Below are 20920 nucleotides of genomic sequence, written 5' to 3' on the forward strand. Positions count from 1 at the left end.
ATAGTCCCCAAAGGCTGTGATGAAACAGGGAAATTTTCAAAGATAGCTGATGTGCCACCAACCACTTGCATGCAAGGCTTACCAGAAAGACATGGCCCTCTGTAAAGAGTGGTCAAACTCGCTTGTGTTATAACAACTGGGAAGGCTAGAGAGCTCAATCCTCCTTTGAATCCCCCAAGAGAGATAGGTAGAAGGTCCTCTACAAAAATTCCCCATTGGGGTAACTTTTTCCACTCCAGATAGGTGCAGGGCCAAGACTGGTGGCATTAAACATGAAAAAGGAATAAATTGCTCCACATAGTGTAAAATTCTTAATAAAAGATCCTTTATTTATATAAAATTGCACTCACGTGGTAGTAGACATGAACAAGCGTGTACAAACAAAAAGATCAATTCTTTCCAGCATCGAAAATTGCCGCCGGCCGGTCGCGCATGCGTGGTAGCATGTGTACGTAGCTCCTCCCTATGCGTTTCATCACAATTGACGTCATCAGGGGCACATACACACGTCCCACCACGCTCCTTATATAGGGCCCAAAGCCCCAGAGGATCGCCCCCATTGGTTACAAGTTGCAGGGGGAAATGACAACACACCTGCAAACTAATCCAGCAATTGATCGGTTTGATGTTGAAATATAATATAACTCCATCTAGTGTTGAAAAGATAGATAGAAAGTAACTTACTAATTAAAATAATAGTATGTCACCACAAATATACGAATAGAACATAGCACCTACTAATGTTGGTGATGTGAAAGTGGTGATAACACCCCTCCTGATCAGTAACCCAGCCGGACAGAATATAATCAGTATATTGTGAGCCATTTACCATTATGAAAGCAAAAAGGCATTAACATAAACTTATTAAAATTAAATTAAAATAAGAGTATATAAAATTATTAAATTATGAGTATATGGTTTGTGATATTAACATATACCCACTATTGCCTCAATATACTATAATACCACCCAGTATTTAAACCATCAATAAACTAAAATCTAATAATAACAATCCTCTGTGAATAAAGGTCGCATGTACTCAAAAAGTCACATGAAATACAACAACAAAAATAATCTACAAAATAACAACAGGACAAGGTTCAACTATTATTAATGAAACAATTGATATCCCATTCAATATTTAAACCCAAAGTTGCATAAATCTTGAGTCGGTATATCCAACTTGTTTCAGCTTTGGAAATCGTTCTCTTTGCATTGCTACCTTGCCAATCCGGAACATACTTCTCTAAAGTAATAAAGGTTGTACCTTCAGGGTTGTTATGTTTTAAAGCATAGTGCTTGGAGACACTGTGTTCCTTGTAGCCCTTCTTTATATTGGCATTGTGTTCACCTAAACGAACATGCAAGGCACGTGTTGTACGCCCTACATATTCTAAGCCACATGGGCACCTTAATATATAAACCACGTCTGGTTGCACATGATATAAACTATTTCATACATTATACCAGTTTGTGTGGCAACAAAATTAGTCATCTTTCTTAATCTAAAGCAATTAATTTGGCAAGCTTTGCACTTCCTTCACAGGTGGTAACCCTCCATATTGGCAAAAAATATTGGCCTAGTAGGTGCTAGTTTGTTCCTAAGATTACACGCACCCCTGAAGATGACAGTAGGATGATCGGGCAAGATAGGGCCCAAAATTCAGTCGTTCTTTAGAACAGACCAATGTTTCCGGATGATATTTTGATCCTTTTGATTGTACATGCTTCTTCATGTCTACTTCCACGTCAGTGCAATTTTATATAAATAAAGGATCTTTTATTAAGGATATTACACTATGTGGAGCAATTTATTCCTTTTGCATGTTTAATGCCATGAATCTTGGCCCTACACCTATCTGGAGTGGATAAAGTTACCCCAATAGGGGATTGTTCTAGGAGGACCTTCTTCCTATCTATTGGAGGATTCAGAGGAGGATTGCACCCGCTAGCCTTCCCAGCTGTTATAACACAAGCAAGTTTGACTGCTCTTTACAGGGGGTCATGTCTTTCTGTTAAGCCTTGCATGCAAGTGGTTGGTGACACATCAGCTATCTTTGGAAATTTCCCTGTTTCATCACAGCCTTTGGGGACTATCTTCTTCTGACCCGTTTTTCATTTTGGACATTTTGTATTACCACTATTTATGTATTTCAGATTTATTAAGCGCTGCACTTTATGTACAGAAATAAAAACCTGACAGATGGTCTAACCCTTCATCACGCTATAAAGAGTTTTGCCTTTAGTTATACTTTATTACAAATAAGCCTGGTATTTTAGCTTGATGCATTCAAGTTGGGTAATTCACAGTCTGACTTCATACAGTATATCTTTCCTAAAATGGTGTCCACACCATAGTTACAAAACCTGGAAACCAAGTCTACCTTCTACTGTGTAATATGAATATTTTTCTCTCCTTTCTCCCCTGGGAGAAACATGGAGGCTGCCATTGCTGTCTTCTCATACTGTAAATGCTAGTTGCCTGGCTGTTAATTTGACCCTTTGTTTGAATTACCCTGGATCATGCAGAAAAGGAATTATGACTTTATGTTGACTTTCCTGGTCTGTGTATTGTTCTAGATCATTGACCTATTAATGTCAGTGGGTCAGTCAGGCAATTTGCATTTTCAGTGAAAGTCAGCATTGTCACTCCCCTTCTCTATTCCTTCTCATTTCCCTTAGGAAGGTATTACTTTAAATTATATTTAAAGCCTTATTTGCTGTTTTGCAGTAAGGAATGGTTAAAACCAATTTTTTGTTCAGCTGGGGAAATTCCTCTTCCTGCTCTGTAGACACATCAGGAAAATTAAAGTACAGAATTTAGCATCACCAATACGGTCAAAGAATGTCCACAGTAGTTATAGGTGACATGACCCTTTAGGACATTGGTCTCCAAACTGTGGCCCTGGGTCCTGATGTGGCCCTTTGCTTACCTTTATCCGGCTCCTGAGGCATTACTCCTGCCACTGACGCCAACAAAGGGGCATAACTCCTGCCACTGACACCAATGATGGGGCACTATTCCTTCCAATGACAGCAACCATGGGGCATAATTTACTCCATTGACAACAAAAATGCGACACTATTCTCCCACTGACACCAACTATTTTTCCCCCTAATACCAAGGAACAGGCATTGTTTACTCCACTTGGTATGGTCCGGACCTCCTAAAGCCTGAAGGACAGTAAACTGGCCCTTTCTTTTGAGAAAGTTTAGAGACCCCTGCTTTAGGAGATAACAGATGTAAGTGAGAAAACAGGAGCTTTTGACTTACATACATAAGATTTTAGAAGACATTGCAGTTTATCAAATACTGTATACTACACCGCAGTTAATCAATGCAAATAGCAGAATAACAATTTAAAAAAAAAACTAAAAAAAAACCCCAAAAACGGTAAAAGGCTAAGTTGTGCATGGCCAAATCTTGGCAGCAATGTAAGTTGTGAGTTAAGCCGGCTGCTCTCTGTGACAGATACTTTTATATACAACTGTTCAAGGTATTTCCTCTGTCTCTCGCCAGCTGCTAATATGAGGTTTGGACTGAATGTTAGGAAATAATTTCAAACCATAAAAGCCAATAGTGAGCAGTTCTCCTTCTCCCTCCTTCTCACCTGGCCTCCTTCTTGCCATATGATTGGAATGCTATGCTGTACTCCACAGCTGTGTGGGCCAAATCCACGCCTCATCCTCCTTCATAGACTCTATTAGGAAAATAAATGGTTGCTGATTTCTTCCACCTCCACAATAGCTGGGGACACATTTTGAAATCATGCCTGCAAGAAAAAAAGAAAGCTTGCATAATTTAAGCACAATTAGCCTCTTGTAATAAGATGACTGAAAAAGGATGTGGATTGTTCTATGACTACGATGAGCAGTAAGGTTTATTGTGAATGATGGCATTGATCTAATCCAGTCCTCCTAAATCAAGTTCTTAAGAAACCCTTAATAGGCCAGAGTCAAAGGGCACTTCTGTTTAAACTAAAATGATGTCATATTGGCTGACTTGCATCTAAGTGGGTAGGCAATGGCAAACGTCTGCTCGGTTAGAGCTTATTTTAAGTGCCACTAATCTATTCTTTGTTCACTTCAGCAATTAAAGTCTAATGTATATACATTAAAAGCACGCTCATTTTACTGTTGTACCATGTGCTTGAGTCATATTAATCTTCTATGGTTTTCTGCTATATTAGGATAATAAGTATTGCAGTTTGGTTAGATGTATACATACACAAAACAGGTCAAAGGAAACTATTCTGTTCGGTGAACAGCGCTACATCTTTAATGCCATTTCTTTGTGGCCTGCAAGATTTACACATGACCCCAAGCTTCCAGTGTTCAATGATTTCACCAGGAGTCATCTGCTGCTTCCCAGCACAGAAAAATGTGTGCAAACCACTTTGATGACCTTCATCAAGCACTGAGAGGGTAGCAGTGCAGCCTCCATTCAGTCAGCCAAGATCACAGAATGCTCATATTGTAGGACTGTTGTCCTTATTCCATGCTCAGTATAAAAATCAGACTCAAACATTGAATATCCAGCTCACTCATATTCAGCCATAAGTGTACATGCATGATACCTCTGGGATGCATGTATGACATAACTAGGACTCATGTCAAAATGTCTGAATTAAGAACTGTCTGTGCCTGTCCAAATCTACCAATTAAAAAAATGTTACATAGAATTAGAGACTAAATCTGATTGATTGCTGTTGGGTTATACTCGTAAATCAGACTCTGATAGATGAAGTCACATATAACCAAAGGTTAGCTACTGTGATCATTTGTGCACTCAAGAACTGTACTGTTATCAAACTATGAAAATTTCCTACAAGCAAGTGATGATCCTCAAATGGATCTGGGCACTATAAAGCTGTCCAAGGTGTCAGATTTACTCAGTCAGTTAAAATAAGACTTCCATGTAGGACCTTACAGATTTGGTAAAATGTCATTACAGACAACCATTGTCCCCATTAGAAGGCTCCCTGGTTCAGTGGTAATCTAAGAATCTGGAAGAAATAAAGGGTACATTGCTCACTGAAATATTGGCATTTCTCCATGTCTCTCATTCTCATCTGCTTTAAGATTTTGGAGAACTCGATTAGGTCTAAGCTTGCAATTCTTTTATCTTTTCAGATTGCTGCATATACATCATAGTTGTCCTGAAATTTAAACTGGGCCAAGCACTTTCGTGATATGAGAGGCATTCGAAAGAGTGACCAAATCAGGCTTTACTGCTTTATTGACATTACATTAGGTTCCCTTCGAAAACTGGATGCTCTCCAATTCTTGTCTCTGGGGATGATGAGTGTTTTCCTGGAAGTTTGACCCCTTGGTCACTGCTTTTATTACGGATAAAGGGGGAGGTCTGGAAGAGGCTGGATCTCATGCGTCTTTATTTTTACTAATTTTTAAAAAAAAAAAAGTTCTGAACAGATGGACAACAGCTGGTTTATGTCTGCTGCACCTCTGGGGAAAAACATCATCATTAAATTCAACCACAACATTAACTGGGATACTGAACTCTACTGCTGTCACATTTTTTCAGCATTTCCCAAAATGCCTTGCAGCATGCCTTAGAATCCTTTAGATTATAGAGATCAGACATCTTATCATCAAACCTATTTCCTATAGAAACCCATTAATTACAAAGTAGGCAGATAATAGGGACTTTGTTGCTATTTGAATAATTTAAAAAATATCCCTTCTTTCCTTGTGCATTTTTATTATAGTAGGCTTCTTCCTTTTTAGTAATTTGTTTATATATGATAGAATTTGATATTCTTGTTTAGAAGTATGCTGTCTTTTAAAAAATCTGCTTGCAGGAGTTTTTTTACTTTAATTTGAAAATGGACACATTATGGCGAATAGCAGTTTCTGAGGAAACCTATGAGGCACCAAGGCCTGGGTGCTGTTCTGTTTGGGGACTGAGAAAATTTAGCACCACTGTTACGAACATATATGTGCAAGGCTTACTTTTGTGATCAAGTTAAACGTCAGCAGCTACAAGCACTGTAACTGCTTACTTTAAAAAAAAAAAAAAAAATAAAAAATATACATAATAGCCTATAAAGTCCAGTGCTGTCTTCCTCGCACCCAATTCTGTTTCTGTTCTTCCATGCCACCATCTTGAATAGAGAAGTCAGCTGTCACCTCCTGATGATTTACAGCTGAGAACCCTAAATGCAGAGAAATTTTGTGAAGCCTCCTGGAAAGTGTGATGTGATATCTCAGAAGACTGCAGACAGGGTGGGCATGTTGATGGCTAAGCCATCCTCACCTAGAAAGAAAAAATTGGAGCAAGTTCCATGAGAAGGTATTTGCTCCAGTAATAAAAAAAATATAGGGGAGTAAAGGTCCGCTTTAGGGTCTAGGGCAGTGTTCCACAACCTCTTTTCAGTTAAGGCACCCTTTAAAATTCTGCAGAATTTCAAGTCACCCCATTACAAAATGTAAAAACTAAACTGATAGTTTTACATAACGCAGCAATATCCACACATGTAGGACACCGAATGTAATTTATTCTTTCAAAGAAAATACATCTTTACACACTGGTACTGACAAGTAATTGCAATATTTCTCTCCCTCACTCAGCTAGTGTGACCCCAGTGATGGAGAGGGGCAGAGGATGTGCAAATAAGTATGCTGTCAGGCACCTGATATCCTCCTTATCAACCAATGAAAGGTGGTATTTGTGCACAGTGAAAACCTGTGATTTGTGTAACTAAAAGGCAGGCTTGATACACCTGCTGGCTTGTATACAATTTTTAGGCATTTTGTCAAGGCACCCCTGAAGAAACCTGAGGGCACCCTGGTTGGAAAAGGCTGGTCTAGGGTAAGATAAAAGGTTGAGTGTTCATGACATAAGCTGGACAAAAGTTGTACCTGATTCTTTCCCTTCCACACATTCACATTTTTTTTAACCTCTTCCAACACCTTTTTCTATTGTCACATGTCTCTTGCTGGCATCTCCTCCAGGAGTGAAAACTGGTGTTCCAGCATTGCAGTCTATGCCCACTCATCATGATGTCATCCTGCTGATACAATCTTCTGGAGCCTGAGAGGACTCTTCTATTGAACAGCCAATAGAGAGCATCCACATCATTCTGGCAACAACCTGAACACCAGAAGAAGGACTTTTCCACTCTGCAGGGAGAGGTAGAGAGTAATCTAGGGACCCAGTGCATCATGTGACCATCGATCTTTGTAATTAAAATATGCTGTAAGGTATTTTTTTTTAACCCAGTGATTAGTTGGGGAAATGAGGCAGGCCAAAGCCATTTAAAAAGTAGTGTATCTAGAAAGGAAAATGTAATAAGGATATGACATTCAATATAAATTGCTGTACAAGGGCAAACCACAAGGTAGGAAAGCATACTATGTGCAGTAAAAATGATTCCCTAATCTAGAACTTAGGAAAGATATTTGAATCCAATAATTCAATACACACAAAAACTTGGGCTTGGTTCACATATATGCATTTTGTGTTTGATGCTTTCTCCAGTGCTTTTTGCAGTTTTGTGTTTTTCTACACGCGCTTTTGCGTTTTGCTCAGCTCTTTTTTTTCTTTTTTTTTTGTTAAAGTGGAATATTTTTTGTTGCTGGGCAGAATAAAAATGCAAACGTGACAAAAACACACTGTCATGCATTCAGCAGCTTCTCCATTGAAATCTATTGTAGCAAAAACACTGCTTTTTTGCATTTAAAAGGGTCCCTGACCCTTTCCAAAAATGTAGCAGCTCAACAAAGCATAGATGTGAACATGTTCCATAGGAAACCATGTTAAGTGGACTGTAGTGCGTTTCTGCAAAAAGCACAAAAAAAACGCAATGGTGTGAATGGAGCCTTATACTACTACATGCTGTTTTATATTAGAAAAAGTCAACTCCAGCATATGTTGATGTTGATACTTCAGGCCCATTCATTTGTATGCAACCTATCTGCACCCAAAATGACTGGTTCAGTTTAGCCAAACATAGGGAAGACCTATCAAAAGTGTTGAGGTTCAATCATTAAATTTTCCCTGACAACTGTTGCTGTTGATTCTGGCATCTAGGCTCTCCTACCTTGTATTGTGCATTTTATTAAATCCAATTTTTTTTTATGCATCTTTCATGCAATCTGTTCTTAAAAAAAAAAAAAAAATTCAGGAGCAACCAATTTAACATTACCTCGTTATACCAGCCAGTGAAGGTATGAGTTACTACAAATGCACTTTGGCATAACAATGGCAATTTTTTTTCCAGAAAGGAAATCACAGCTTAACTTTTTTTTAGCTGTGACCGTTATGTTAATATTACTTCCAAGTCCATACTCCATTTAACTACTGTTGTAAAATTCATATAGACTCCGAGCACTGCATATGTACAATGTGATTGTAACATCAGTGTATCAGTGTATATGTGTAGGTACAGCAAAGAGACATTATTTGTATAATTTGCTTTTTTTTTGTAAAGTAAACCTGTCATGGTACACAGAGGGTACAGAAATGACCAATCCTCTGAAGAGGAAAGGCCTCTAACCCAAACCCTCTGGAGCGCAAGCCTCCAGACAGGGGCAGGGTACACAAAGGTCTGCCTATTCTGCAGCAAGGTGGACCCCACTCCTTAGGGACCAGCCGAAGCCGGTCCACCAAGTACTTGGTGAGGGACTCTCCTGAAGAGAAACTTCTGCAGTTGGGGAGATCCAAAAGAATGAAATGCCACATAACCTCTCCCCGACATCAACCTCCGATAACCTGCACCCTTCATCTCTGTGCAAACAAAAAAAGCAACACACTGGCAGTTTAAGTGCTCCTGAATAAATATGCAATGTGCAACACACAGTGGGCCTTTTGGTCATTATAAAAAATGCCCTGGCTGGCCAAAAGGCATTGTGTAAGAAAAAGCATAAGGTGGCATGACCAAGTGCCAGTGTAAACACAATGATGTGGCTCAACCCAAAGTACCTTTTCTGGCACCTCTGGGGCAAAATATGTAATATGTAGTTTTCTAAAAGAATATAATTCCCATCTGTCCATCCTGTGTAAGCCCTGGTTCAAAATGAATGGAGCTTTGAAATAGCACTACTTCAGCTGAAGTAGCGTGATTTCAAAGCCGCCGGTCAGTTCGATTTCATGTGCGGCTTCATGATATCTTTGTGACTTCATGCACAGATGTCAATGCAAGTCGCACATGAAAATTGACAAAAAATAGTGCAGGAACCTTTTTTAAAATTGGTGCAAGTTGAACAGTTCCATAGGCACAAATAGGGTGCGACTTGTCATGCAATTTTGAATTGTCAAATCGCATGACAAATCACATTGGTGTGAACGGGGGCTGAATGTATCACTCTGTGACAAAGCAATCAAAGTATTATTTAAAGCTTCTTGGCATGACAGTTCGCATGCTATGAGGGGTTCAGCAAGGTAAGATATAAGCATATTGTATTTTTGGTTCCTGGTTTATAACATCTACTTGCTATATTAACAGAACAATGCACTAAATATTAGGTATAATAAGTAAATATATCATGATGGATGAGATCCTGAGTCTGAGATCTTGCAGGCTCTTTCTGCTATACATTTGCAGAATGAGAATACATCTTTAATGTATACAACAGTGTTAATGTGTCACGCACTGGCTATAGATCATTATCACGCTTTACAGTTCTGATGCAGCCAGGCCTCCAACTATAAATAGCTTTTTTCATTTTCCATGATCCAGAGTCAGGGAAAAATGTCTCTTCCTTTTATGGTCTGAAGCAGTTTCTTGGTACTTCAAACACTTAAAATCCCCCTTAGGCACTAAGCCAGGTTGCTGGGGGTATGCTCTTTTTCCACCTATTATTCTTGTGTGGAATTTCTTGTGAATTAGGAATAAATAGAAGGGAACGTAAGACAAATAAGAGACATTAGCAAGATTTGATGATTGCACCTTGCGTCAGTCGACAGAGATACATTTAAAGCCTGTCCATCTATGTTAGTACAGGTACTCCTCGCTTAACGACCGAGTTCCGTTTCAACGACTTGGTCGTTAAGCGAATTGGTCGTTAAGTGAGGAACTACATGTACTGTATACAGTAGTACAATATATGCATAGTATTTGACAATACAGTATTCTGAATAAGTAAAATAACAAGAAAGATCAAACTGAAAACTTCCACTTGTCTTAATTTGCATAGGTTGTGTAATTTACACACAGTACTGGAATGTTGTATTACAGAACATAAAGTTAGCAAAGTACGGTCGTAATGGTCGTAAGTGCGAGCGGTCGCTAAACAGGTAGGTCGTTAAGCGAGGAGTGTCTGTATTTAACACAATGCTGCTTTTTGGTTTATCTTTAGTCTAATCATTTATTTGTAGTTTATAGTTTTGTTTTTTTTATATTTCTGTTATTGGATTGCTGGTAGAAATGTGTAGATAAAATGATTCCCTATGGTGGTTTGGGAACAACAGGTGGCCCTCTGGCAAGTATCTGCTGAGAGGGCAGATGACGGTCATGGATGATCCTCATTAGCGGTTTACTTTAATGCAAATGTTTTTTAGGCAAGTATTTTAAACAGTGCTAACGAGCCCATTGCAGTCTCAAGCTGGCCATACATGGTTCAAAATTTGCCCAGTTCAGCAGGGACCGGCCGAGATTTGATCCATGTATGGTCAGGCTCAGGGGCGGACTGACAACTCATGTGACCCCCGGGCAATAGGGGATAATGGGGCCCTTGTGTCCTTGCCCACACCCAAAAAACCCTATGAAAAAGACAATAAAAAAGGTACCAGGGGCATCTAATGGGGCCCCCTACTGACCTTGGGCAGTGCCCGAGTGCTCAAATGGTCAGTCCGTCTCTGGTCAGGCTGATTGTACCCAATTTGATCCATGGATCTACTTGGATACAACCAGCCTGACGGATTTGTTTTACATTCATACTGCCAACAGCTATAGCTATTAGCAGTAATCATAGTGTTCTGCCAGCTGGGAAGGCTCCCCTCGCCCCTCCTGGTAGAACATAATAGTGCTGAAGGAGGCATTCCCCCATCAACACTGAATGTGTTGATGGGGAACTAAATTATTTTCTTTCCTTTCAACCCGTGCTGGAAGGACAGAAAATCAAGTAATCTATCGGCTGCCCTAATAGCACCAACAGATTTTATATGACTATTGCCAGATTTTGTCAACAGCAGTGTTTGGTGAAGAATAAATACAATCAACTGTATACCACTGTTCCATGTTGGTCCACAATTTAGCCATCAGAAATAACCTAGAGGTGCTAATCTGGCTTGTATTTATCCTAACAAATGTCCATTTTTCAAGTAAGGATCACATTTCAGGTACAACATAGATATACTACAATCTTCAATATAAATCACATCTATATAAAAACAGAAAAAGTTTTTTCATCATTTGAGACTTATTTTTAATTGATTGTGACGGGGTCCAGGGTTGTATGCTCCTTTTTATTAAGAACAAATGGTTGTCTAAGGGCCTCAATGTGTTAAAAACGGTGTGCAGTTTTCAAATAGTGTCCTTAGTTTTAATGCCTTACTGGTAGGCCATGACTGAAAGGCCCAAAGCCTGCCACAAAAAATTGCTACTTACGTGATCAGCTATGTCCTACCAAAGTCTAGGGGTGCTTCTTGTGTTAGATACTCCCGACCATGATCACAGAAGCAAAGGCACTTCTGCGTCACAAACCCATCCATATGCAGTGCAATCTCCCTACCTTATAGCAACTGCTGTGGATGAGGCACAAAATTCTCTTGCGTGAGTTTGGAATGCAGAACCTTGCTCACTTCTGTGATACTGGGAGGAAGCATCCCTTGAGCAGGAAGCTGCCGATCACTTCAGTGAGAGTTTTTGTGGCAGGCTTTGGGCACATTGGTCATGGCTTACTGGTAGCTATTAAAACTAAGAACAATTTAAAAACTGCACTGGGGTCCCTAGATAGCATAGTGTATGTTATTGAAAAGGAGAACTTAGCATTTAATATGTACATTGCCCAAGAACTGGAGCATACAACTACGGAACCCCTCACAATCATCTAAATAAAGGTGTCAAAAGATGAACAACCCTTATTTTTGTTTTTATAGGTTTTTACATTTCACACTGTCCTTGGTGCTCTCTCCTGGAGAAGCTAACACAATGCTTTTACATATGAACAAACGAAACCAGCGCTCAAATCTTCATGCAGACTAGGATAACTGAAACTGTCATTCGTAGAGGTGCAGCCCTTAAAAATTGGGAGATTTTGATACTGGTGAACAAAAGCAAAACAGGGCGCACTCTCTTAATGCGTTAACGTAGTAAACCAAGAATTTATTATGAAGCAGACGATAGACCCTTAGTGAGGTAAGCTACCGCATTTCGAGAGACGAACGCCCTTCATCAGAGCTCTGATGAAGAGAGATTGTCTCCCGAAACGAGTTAGCTTACCTCACTAAGGGTCTATCGTCACTTTGGACTGTCATTATGGACTCTTCTTGTCTGTTTTTATCCCCCTTTGATTTGTGAGTATGCATTTTTATGCTTCATAATTAATTCTTAGTTTACTACGTTACTGCACGAAGAGAGTGCGCAGTTTTGCTTTTGTTCACAATGCTTTTACATGTTTCATGCTTTCTGCTATGTTTTTTCAAAGAGGACATTTTGCCTCAATTCCTGTTTTTATTGGCAATTTGATTGATAAAGAAGATTTGTGTACAATTACCTGGACTAAGGTCATTACTTTAGCTGTTTTTGGTAGTTATGGCATCTACGGTTACCTTCAGCCCGGTTGTCCAACAAGTTAGAGCCAATAAATGCTTGTTACCCCAAAATAAGAAGTAGGTCGGTCTGCTGTGACTAAATATGCACGTCTGAGTGCTAGTATAGAAATAGTTGTGGTCGTGCAGCAGCAAATGCAGCACACGCTATCTTACAGAAAAGTAGAAAAAGAACAAATACTGTAGAAAAAATACTCTTTTCAATGTTTTTAGTTGAAAAATCGAAGCTACAGTTGTATGGATATATATCTTCAGGAACAAAGTGATCTTTTCAGCCTCTGTATGGTTACTTGAAAACATTTTCAATAATATTCAGCTGGTATTTTAAACAAACAATAAAAAAAAAAAAAACCTTTCATTTTGGTAATGCATCACAGTTTTATTAATCCCATGTCCCATTTAAAAATGGACTTGGTTATAAATTTTTTGCAATTCTCCACAACTGTTACACATTTTATAATTACTAGAATAACTGTGTTTATGTCTCAACGTGGGATATTCAGAACAGACACGAATTTCCATTTACTCTCCAAATCTGTAATGTTATTAAGGTTCCATCTGATCGTCTTGTGTGGTTTTGGCATCTATAACTGAATGGCTGCTGGAGTTTTTGATGAGGTTATGTATACACAGTTGAGTCTGCATTGTACTAGAGTACACTAAGCAATATAAACACATTACTACTGGATTGGTTTGCACTGCATTGTAATTCAGCTTCAAAGCCTCAGAAGATCAGTTTAGAAATTAGCTATGAAACCAATCATATGCCACTGTGTGTATGTATATTACTTTCCACATTGAGTTTTGAGAACAGAGCTTATTCTTGTCCTTTACTATTAGTTGAAATGCAGAGTAAAAAGAGAATCTTATATACTGTAAGAACAACAGCCATTTCCTTTAACAAAATAAATTCTCATGCCCAATGAATTGCTCTGGCAAGGCTTCCCAGGAGAGGGTTAATTCATTTAAAAAGGAAATGGGGAGCGTGTGACACAGACACTTAGTTGCTCTGTTTACCAGTAACATTCTTGATGGGATAAAAACAACTGAACAGTACTGGAAGGTCAGGGAGCATGCGAGAGAGGACTCTTCACATGTTGTGGAATGGAAGGGTCAATGATGGGAACAACAGGAAGTGATGGTCTATTCCAAACCACAGACCCCACCGTTGAATTTTGTGGGAATATGGCATGCTGAATTAGGCCTGTTATATTGTGCCAAAATGCGTACCATGACATGTGGTTTATTGTACTTCTCAAAGTCAAAACTTGCTGATGGCAATGAATCCGGCCATAGAGAACTGATTTTGGTATCATTGAAACCAAACATTGCTTATCGTACCTATACAACTTGCAGCAGGTTGGTTTTTGATATGCAGGCAAAAACCTACAGTTTCAATGCTGTGGTTCATCTTTCTATGCCAGTATGCTTTACTGTAGAATAACCAGATAATTCCCTAATCAGAACAATCTTAAAAGTCTGCATCCAAGAATCTTAAAAGTCTGCATTTTATCATCTCACCTGCTGCCAGTCAGTCTGCCAAGTTTCTAATGGCTTGGGGTCAGTTTTATTTTGCTTTTTTTTAAGCTTAGAAATTGATGTTTTATATTGTGTTTATTTTATTTATAGGAAAATGACAATTCTTATAATGAAGCCCCTGTTTTATCTGCACCATGGAATCTGCTTCTGCTGCCATCTTCTATCCTCACCTCCGTTCACCAGCAATACCTTTTCTGCCCTAACTTACAAATTATCCTGAAGCTGTAATAGTACTACACATCACATATTACAAGATTTTACTGCTGCCATGTTTGAAGCTTCTTTTACTATCTGCTGATTCCCAAGAATTACAGGCAATCCACGGTGGTAGTGATTTTAGATGTTTTGTCTAAGTGTAAAGTGACTAGGATTATTTGTTTCTAAATAAAGTATAAAATATATTTTTGCTAAACAAAATTAGAAATAATATACGTTGTAATGTTATTGAGGATATATGTGGAGAACCCAATGTTAAACTGGTTACCCACCCCTGCCCTATACTCTGACATATGGGCAGGTTAAGAGGAGGGGAACAGGGGTATGCAATGACCCAATGTTAAACTGGGTACCCACTCCTGCCCTATACTCTGACATATGGGCAGGTTAAGAGGAGGGGCAACAGGGGTATGCAATGACCCAATGTTAAACTGGGTACCCACTCCTGCCCTATACTCTGACATATGGGCAGGTTAAGAGGAGGGGGAACAGGGGTATGCAATGACCCAGAGACTGAAGCTCTGAAGAAGCCAAGGCCTAAGTCGGCCACTGCTTATTTAAATAGTATGAGTTTGTTGAAGGATAGGGTGCAGGCTCTTAAAAAATGGCTGCTAGAGTCTGCCAATGTGTACGACAAAACCCTCTTGTTGTGTTAGAACCAATGACAGACAGCAGCATATATGTCATGTATGCTTTTGCCCAAAGTTCTACATTTTTAAGTACATACTCCCCACAGCATGTGCTGGTACATGTGCATGCTTGTTGCTTCATGATTTTTTACTTTCAGCAAGCTGGCAACATACAGAATAGAACATCTATTGCCTGTGCAGGACTGCAAAACAAATTAGGATATATATCTACAGTACATAGACATTAGGGCTCAGTTTCTCAACTAGGGTTCCTCCAGAGGTTGCTAGGGGTTCCTTGAGCAATGAGCAATTTCTGCATCTCAGAAAAGTTCCAACTAACACCATTGATCTTTTTGTCTATCTGTAAGGGGGAATTCTTCTCAATGACCACAAGCGTAAGGAGCATTCTTCTCACTGACACGAATGTATCATGAGTTGTAGATATAGTAATTTTTAGCAGGGGTTACTTTATACTGGAAAGTTATTTCAAAGGGTCCCTCTGTGTTGAAAAGGTTTAGAAAGGCTGCATTAGGGAGTTAAGGTGCTGCATCTGGTTTGGACCTCTGGGTGGTTAAGATACCAACTACATAACTACAGTACACAATTGGGGCCATGCCTGGAAGATAAAAGAAGATTTACAGTTACAGGTTGCCCTCCATGTTTATGGTGTGTCATCTGTAAATCCTATAATCTCACTTCCTGCTTAGGTTTTAGACATTGTTGGCAGGTCTTCCACCATTATGAGTAGTGACAAAAGCAATAGAAAAAAACCCACAGCTTTCTAGGAGATTTCACAATGTGTCGAATATCTCCTATTACAAAAAAGAAAAGAAGCATAGAATGATAATACTAGGATAAACACTCTCTTCAATGTACTCAGGAACAGAAAACCATTATAGAAATAAACTGAAAGTAGGTTAACTTCGTCTATTGTCCTATCATAAAGAAAATTATTCTGCTTAAGGATTACTGTGATCTTTTGATCTATTACAAGAAAAGAAAGAAGAAAACTATTAAAATTTGACTGGTCTAGAGTGAGCATGTGTTGACAGTAAGTATGTTTGTTAGTGGGACATTAGAAGCACGTGCTGTTTATGTTATGTGTTGAACACACATGTATTAGTCATCTCCTAGGACCTTTCAAACCTGGACCCATACATCAATTAAAAAAGGTCCATGATTCATCTTTACTGCAGCCATCCAATAGAGGTCCAGCTGACATCTGTATATGTTAGAAACTTTACCCGCCTGTGACCTTAACAAAACCTTCCTGATGTATTTCTTGGGTTTCTGCCTTTACTTTCTTAACAGATAAAAGTTACTTCAACAAGTGTTAGAGTGATATTGTAAGTTTTAGCTCTCATAATTGACAGTCATTAAACAAATTTTCACTAAAATCTTTGATTTTTGTTGGCAAACCAAATACCCAATCCAACACCCAGGATAGCAAACTGTATATGAAGTAGACTCAAGGTCACTTGTCATAAGAGAACTGAAAACATTACATGTTGTAAACATGTATTCTTAATACAAGGCATTATTTATATTTCACAATGATTATTACATTAGTTACATATAGAACAACATCACCACCTGCCCTTGAAGTTGATTGTGCCAGTCACACAAAAGCACAAGAAAACACATGCTTACCCTTTGTTGAAGGGCTTTTGTTCACTGCAGGCAGGTTTATGGGAGTGCAAAATCTGCTTGAAGCAGGTCTAATCAGAAGTGTATTTACCACAAGGCAAACAAGGCATTTGCCTAGGGCGGCATTTTTCAGGGGGGCAGTACTGCCCCTCAGAAGAAGGGATGGAAGAAAGGACACACGCGGCATGAGGGCCTGGTGAGTTCTGAGCGAGGCTGCAAGTTTCATGACGGTGTATGCATAGCCCGACTCTCATTCCCGGGGATGTCCGGGGCTGTGAAGGTGAGTGACTTTCTTTCTCTCTCTCTCCTTGGGCAGTGGTGGCTGGTGTATGGTGGGCAGTGGTAGTGGAAGGCTCTCTATGGGGGGCAGGGGTGTTGAAGGTCAATGTCAGGCTCTCCGTAGGGGGGCACCAATTTTTATGTTGCCTAAGGCAGCACAAAACCTAAATACACCACTGGGTATAATGCAGGTCAAATGCATCGGTTAGTGAATTATTAGAAGTGTTGTGATCTCAGAAGCATGTCACACTAATGTCACACTGATACCATTGACTCTCCACAACTTCACATAGAAAAAAGTTGCCAATATGTACAACTTACTAGAATTAACTTGTTCTCAACTGTTTGACAACCCCTTTAAAAGTGGACATCTTACTTCCCTATATTATCAATACATGTGGGATAGATTTACTAGTTGCTGCCTTAAATGTCATCAGTACAGCCAATAGACTGATTCAATATAAATTCATCCGCTACCTATACTACAGACTTGAACATCTCCATAAAATGGGTGTATTCCATTACTTGTCAACATACATATAGTATTTCCCAGCATACCGTGGCTCTTCATTAAACATCCAAAAGTTGTTATTCAAAATTATCACAGCAGAAGAGCACAACGTTTCGGGGCCTTGCAGGACCCCTTCATCAAACATATGATATCCCTGATAAAGGGGTCTTGTGTGGCCCCAAAACACTGTACTGTTTCACTGTGATGTGAACACTTTGAATAAAAACTTTGAGGCATTATTTGAAGATCCACGGCTTGTTTGCAAATATATTGATCTTCGATGTTACCAGTTTCCAGCTGGTTGTTTCTGCAGCACCTGTTTACCTCTAAGCCCACTGCAGCAAAGAGTGCAATGGGAATATTGAGGATTACTCCATCACTTGGCCTGCCCAAGATGTTTTCAAAGCTGAGCCATTACTGAGATACACACCAAAATGTTGGCAAGCCTTGGCCCACTACCACCAGCCTCCGGCAAAGTATATCTTCTAAAATATATCATTGATTTGACTCCTACTACTGCTGCAGGAACAATGTTTCATACTCTATACTATTATGCTCGAAAAACCATTCTGCTAGAGTGGAGAGATGCCACTTCTCTCTGGCTCTTCATACACCAAGTCTCTGATTCTTGCATAAATCACAAGTCTCATGGCATGAAGAGAAATTACTGTACCTTTTGTGTGAATGTGTGAACATTCCCCCACCTCTTAAAACTGTTATTGTACAACAGATTTTGTTTCTGAAAATGCAAAATTAAAAATTAACACTTTTCAAACAGAAGCCAAGTAGTAGCTATCAATGTGCAGGTATATTTTGACTGTTGGACAAAGCCTTCCAGGACATGTTGGTACATAAACATGCAGACCTGAGTGTTCAGACTTGGTGGGATGGGAGGAGTGAGTAGGAGAAACAGGGTTGGCGCATAAAGTGGCTTAGGCAGCCACCTTAGGACGCCAGCATAGGGAGGGTGGTAAAATCTGAATCCCCAGTAACTTGCTGGAGATTCAGATCTTTAACCGTTCTGTAGACATGTGGTATGAGGCTGGGGGTGTAGGTACTTTCGTAAAGCAGACTATTGGCTTTCATGTGGAGGTTATACAAGAGGCCGCCTATCACTTCCACAACCACTGCTGTGATGTGTCGCCCACCTACGCGACCCACCTCCCCAGGCATGATTACTGAGCTCCGCTGTCCCACTTTCCAGCCCGCTGCAGTCATGGTCGGTGTTGCTGGGAAGGGCGGAGGGAGCTCGATTGACTTCTATCCTCTAAGTTTCACTCCAATGTACAGACATGTTTAATGTCACTTCCTGGTCATGAGCTGTCAATCACTGGGATCCGTGCCCGGGGAAGGGGCTGATGGAACACAATCTGTGTTCCATCATATGCAGTGGAGTGCAGATGAGACATCCAGGGTCTAATGCACCTTCAACTGGAGTAGACAAAAATCCTTGCACCTGCCCTGAGGAGACATCTCCGGTGCTAAATTATCTCAGTGTTGAAGATAACTAAGTTTTTAAAGATTCTGATTAGTCTTTAACCTGTAAAAGTGATTGGATGGGTGCTGATGCCATTGAGTTGAAATTGTTGAAAGGAAGGATAAGCATAACATCCCTTGAGCTTGTGCATTTAAAAAATATTTTGTAGCATCAACATTGCTATTGTGACAAGTTCTCTTTAATGCCACAGTGGGAACCAATAAGCCACAATACTGCTCATATTAACAATCAAACAGCTCTAACCAGCATGATCCTATGCACAAGATCTACTGTAATCAATGTACAGCATATCTAGTAATATGGATATGATTTGTGCTGTTTTATAACATATTAAGCATAATATATAAAATGTTTGAGAATAAACAAGGCTTAAAAAGTGGTACTAAACCCATGACTCTGCATTCACTATATCTGGTCTCCCACAGTACACAAAACATGGAAGTGCAATTATTTTAGTAAATATAAACTACTAAATACCTTTTCATCAGCAGATCAGCATTCAGCAGAGCACTGGTTAAAGTTTGTACAAGGAGATTTCTTTCTGCTCTAAGAGGATGCAAAACCCCTGATCTCTGTCTGGACAGTGCTGATTGGCCCTGTGCTGATCACATGTACTCTCCCAAGAAAAAAAAACAACTCTCTAGCAATACACACCAAACTAAACATGTGCAGAACAGCTACGGGTTCAGTCTGCCTTATCAGGAGATAAGATGTGGATCAAACAGCGTTTTTACACAATGCAGAGGATTAACCCCTTAGGCTCCACAGTGAGTATTACAAGCATGCTTTACTGCATACACAGACTGATTTTGCTGTTGTGGGTTTAGTAACACTTTAAAGTTTTCCAACTGTAAAGAATATAATACATGGGTAGAGCTTTAACAAATTAATACTATTGAGATTTTAAAAGTAAGAGAAAAAAACTTTTGTAATAATGGTACATTTATTCCTTCAGGTCAGAAATTATGAAGAGTGCTTTAGGAGTGAAGAGTTTACATTGAGGAGAGGGTTGGTTTTGTTGTTCTATGGCACAAAATATGCAGTGTACTACCAATCTGATGCAAGAAGTAATAGAAAAGACACGTAACCTATCTTAATATATCATAGGATCATAGGAAATAGGACATCGGTGCACAGTCTAATCGCTGAAAGAATTCCTTGTGGAAGGACATTTAATGAACAAGACTGCATGCATTTTTAGATCTTTGAAAGAGGGAGGAGAAGATCAGGAGGAACTCTCCAGTGCTGGATTAATTCAGGTGAAGTTATGGAAAACCTACAAAATTCCCATTACTTCAATGGGACTTTAAATTATAGCACCCAAGAATACATAACAGAAAGAAATCTTTTTTAAAAAAAAATTGACAAAATTTATTAGTGAGTTTGAAAAGTTGCTGGTAAATATACTGTACATACAAAATTAAAAATCAGTCTCTTTTACAAATAATGTGCATAAAGCAATGTTTTTACCACTTGAAAATTTCCATCATATGTACAATAATATTAGGTATTGAAGCATTTCACAGACAAAGGTCAATGCAATTCGCAGAATAGATCTGCCTCTTCAGGACCAATGTAAAAGTTATTTCATGAGGTATGGTACTCAGTGTTCTATACCTCAAGAAAAAAAACATACACATGGTGCGTATGTTCAATGGGGTCAAAACATTTGCTTTGTACTCATTTGTACCTGGGACTATTTTTATGTTTTTTATGCATATTTACTGGTATTTTATGTAAGTCATCAATACACTTTTTGGAATTTTTTAGGATTTATTATGCGCAATAGTATATTAATAACTGTTATCTTGAAACAAACTTTTTTAAGCAAGCTTTACCAAGCTTCAACAGTGCTTGAAGCTCTCTAA

At 39.2% G+C, this 20920-nt stretch overlaps 1 long non-coding RNA gene across 1 annotated transcript in view; it reads right to left on the bottom strand.

Moving 5' to 3' along the window:
• Window positions 1-303: 303 nt before the first annotated feature.
• Window positions 304-20920, bottom strand: part of LOC149439110 (uncharacterized) — a 34793-nt gene continuing 14176 nt past the window's right edge. Inside the window, exons 2-3 of the long non-coding RNA XR_016307855.1 lie at window positions 3612-3773; window positions 304-650 (exon numbers count right to left, since the gene is read on the bottom strand). This is a non-coding gene — a long non-coding RNA (uncharacterized LOC149439110). The remainder of the gene's footprint in view (window positions 651-3611; window positions 3774-20920) is intronic.

This window comes from Staurois parvus, unplaced genomic scaffold (assembly GCF_062004578.1).
Source record: "Staurois parvus isolate SC_StPar_1 unplaced genomic scaffold, SC_StPar_1.0 ptg001158l, whole genome shotgun sequence".
In the NCBI taxonomy this organism is placed as follows: Eukaryota; Metazoa; Chordata; class Amphibia; order Anura; family Ranidae; genus Staurois; species Staurois parvus.